Here is a 3,818-nt window from a genome sequence, read left to right as displayed (position 1 = left end):
AAAAAAAAATTCACCTTCTCCTTATCTCACCTCCCCCCTTCTTTTTTGTGTATCTTCTCACTTACGCTTTATCACATGATTAGCTACTTTTTCCTTTTCTTTTGGCTTTTGTGGGAACTATGGTTATTTCCTCTCCTTATCCTTTTCCCTTCCTCCATTCTACAGTATTCTTCCCTTAGCTTTAAAAATAGTATAATTTTTATTCTATTAAAGGATAGGGTGCATTTTGTGCTCTTGGATCCCATGAGTCTTTGATATTGTAGAATAGAAAGACAAACAGAAGATCAATAATTATCTTGATGTAGCTTTCCACGCAATGGAATGGATTTGGTTGTGGTACGCGTTGATCTGCACGAACAACGATGAACAAAGGATTGCAGCTAGTTAGGAAATGATCTACCCTCCAAATCTAAGGATTGTAATGGAGATCCTTGGAGACACTCTCTCTTAGTAGCGAAGAGACTAGGGAGAGAGAGAGCTTGAGATTAGGTTAGAAACTCTTGTTTTGCTTTGTGACCAAAACTCTCTTATTTATAGAGAATTGGCCAGCTAGGGCTCCTAATCCTAGTAGGTCTATGATTATCCCAAGTGGGTGACCCACTAAGGAACCGAGTCAGGACTCAGTCTGACCCAGTTCAATTAACATCTTCCACTCGCCCACGTAGGGCGGACATATTTAATAGTTCATTCTAGAAGTCTCTCTATTATAGGTGTTTCATCATACAGGAAAGGAGCGTGTGACTTAACAAGATATTACAAATGTAGGAGTGTTATATCAAGCTTCCATCTAACCAACATAACACATCACTCATAAATAATCTCGGGTACAACAACAATTATAACCTTATCCCAACTGAATGGGGTCCGCTATATGGATCCAGTATGGGAAATAAAAAGTAAAGAAGCATAAAGGATAGGTTAAAAAGAATAAACATGGGGATAATAAAAGAAGGTACAATAGCATAGAAAGATGTATCATGGAAACATCCCCTATAGGGGGTCAGCAACACGGGTCCTTGTCCTCCACCCAACTCTATCCGAAGTCATACTAGGGTCAAGCCCTACACTTTGCATATCTTTTCGGAGTACTTTGTTAATAGTCATCTTAGGCCTGCCCCTTCGTTTTCTAGCTCCCTCCAAGTGAATCTGGTCACTCTTTTTTATTGGGGCCTCCATAGGTCTCCGTTGGACATGGCCTTACCACCTCAATCGGCTCTCAAGGAGTTTGTCTTGGATTGGTGCAACCCCTAAATCATTTCTAATACGTTTATTCCTTACCCTATCTCTCCTGGTCTTGCCGCACAAGCCTCTCAACATCCTCATCTCCGCTACACTCAGTTTATTCAAAGTACTCTTATTGACTGCCCAACATTCCGCTCCATACATAATGGCTGGTGGTATAACTATCCTGTAAAATTTTCCCTTAAGTTTAATAGGTATTCTTTTGTCATATAACACTCCCATCGCACCTCGCCACTTCATCCAGCCCCCTTTAATCCTATGAGAAACATCATCCTCTATATCTCCCTCTTTGTCAATGATAGACCCCAAGTATTTAAAGTAATCCCTCCGGGGTAGTTCATATTCCCCTAGTTACCAATCCCTCTCCTCCTCTAGATTGACTGAAGGGGCACATCATATATTTAGTCTTTGTTTTACTTAACCTAAAACCTTTTGATTCCAAGCTTGATCTCTATAGCTCCAGTTTAGTATTAATCTCATTCACAGTTTCATCTATCAGCCCAATATCATAAGCAAATAGCATACACCACAGATCCGAGTCTTGGATCTGTCTGGTAAGATCATCCATAATGAGTGCAAACAAATAAGGACTTAGAGAAAATCCTTGGTGTAACCCAATTGTGATTGGGAATTCGTTACATTGCCCCTCTGTCATTTTGACACTCGTCACCACTCCCTCATACATGTCCTTAATTATATCTACATAATTAATCTTACCCCTTCTCTTCTCTGGGACCTGCCAAATTAGCTCTCTTGGTACTCTGTCATATGCCTTCTCCAGGTCAATAAAGACCATATGGAGGTTCTTTCTGTGGCTCTAAAAACTTCCATAAGCCTCCTATGGCTTACAATCTAGCAGTCTCAATCCTAAACAATCAAATTACACCAAATCTAGCACTATCAATCCTTCATAATGAGCGGTGCTAACCTTAAAACATGCAATGTGCTCATGACTACGTTGAAACACAAATGACAAGTCCTCCAGGTAATGAGCCAAAAAATAAGGGTACAATTTTGAATAGTTTTCCCTAAGCCCACATGTCAATCAGACTATTCCCAACTGCTTTTCCAATATTGACCCATTGGACTGCATCATCTATGATCTTAAGAAGCACGTAAAAGTAGCATCATTGGGCATCCTATTCATGACATGGTCTCAGGTAGAGGGTATCCATAGGATCAACTCAGTTTAATCCAAGTGGCTCACACAGTGACGAAGAAGAGATCCATTCAGTCACTCTCATAAACGGTCGTAATAAAGCATATACAGTATGAAATGTATGCTATGGAGTAACTCCCACTAAGATGGGCATGTCACTCATAAAATAGAAAGAACATTATACGAGTTTGGGTTTAGTCACACTTTCAAGCACCTAACTTGAGTCAATAAGCCCAGTCACCACATGGGGCGCCTGCCTGAATTCTCACACTCAGCTGTAAGTAGGTTACACTAAGATGTGAGATCTCTATGTTCGACTATAGAAATGTCTCATATTAGCTCTAACTAAGGCATCACTTAGCTAAAAAGCTGTTTATTCATTTCACTCACTATCTTTAAGTGCCGAGGTGAATTTGGCTCATCTTGCTCGTTGTTTCCAAGTGCCAAGGTGAATCACCAGAGTGATTGGGTCGATTCAAACCTGGTGATATATTCACAAAATAAAATGTGTATACTCGTAAATCATCCTAAAGAATTATTTGTCTCATATATAAATCAAATAGTGATAACAATAATTTCTAAAGAAAATGTCAAAACTCAAAATACAAATCATCCACGTCAAAGTCCCAGATTCCTAACATGAGTAAGTAAAATGTCCTAAGCAATAGGGTTAGTTAATGGATCAACCACCATGCTACTCATGGAGATATGCTTCAAGACAACTTCCCCTTGTGCAATCATTTTTTGAATGTAGTGATATCTAATGTCTATGTGTTTTGGTTTTTCTATGAAACTTGGGGTCTTTAGCGAATGCCAAAGTTGTCGTACTATCACAGTGTACAAGCATCGCATCTCCTGAATGGGTAGTAAGGCCAAGGCATTGTAGGGACCTCCTTAGCCAAATGGCCTCCTGAATGTCCGTCAAGCACGCAATGTACTCGGACTCTATCATTGATAGGGTGATGCAGGTTTGCTTCTTGATACTCCAAGATACAGCCCCACCTCGTAGGACAAATGCATATCTCAAAGTCGATTTGAGCTCATCTCTGTCATTAGCCTAGTCAATATCACTGTAGGCTCTCAATCTCAAATTCAAACCATTGTAGATGAGGGTGAGATTAGTGGTCCCATTAAGGTATCAAAAGATTCTTTTCAATGCCTACCAATGGTGTAGTCCTAGATTAGTGTGGTAACGACAAACCATGCCAACTGCGAAGTGTGCACATTGCTTACATCAGACTACCTATTGTAGCAACATAGGATACTTTGGACATTTGATTCTTCTCCTCATCAGTTTTAGGGCACTGGTCAAGGCTTAAAGCACAGGCCTTGTCCTTGGGAGTGTTAATGGGTTTAGACTTGTCCATGTGGAATCGTTCAATGATCTTCTTTATGTAAGTCTCTTGAGACAAACTAA

This window comes from Macadamia integrifolia, unplaced genomic scaffold (genome assembly GCF_013358625.1).
Source record: "Macadamia integrifolia cultivar HAES 741 unplaced genomic scaffold, SCU_Mint_v3 scaffold462, whole genome shotgun sequence".
Lineage (NCBI taxonomy): Eukaryota > Viridiplantae > Streptophyta > Magnoliopsida > Proteales > Proteaceae > Macadamia > Macadamia integrifolia.
Note: the sequence above shows the minus strand (reverse complement) of the source record.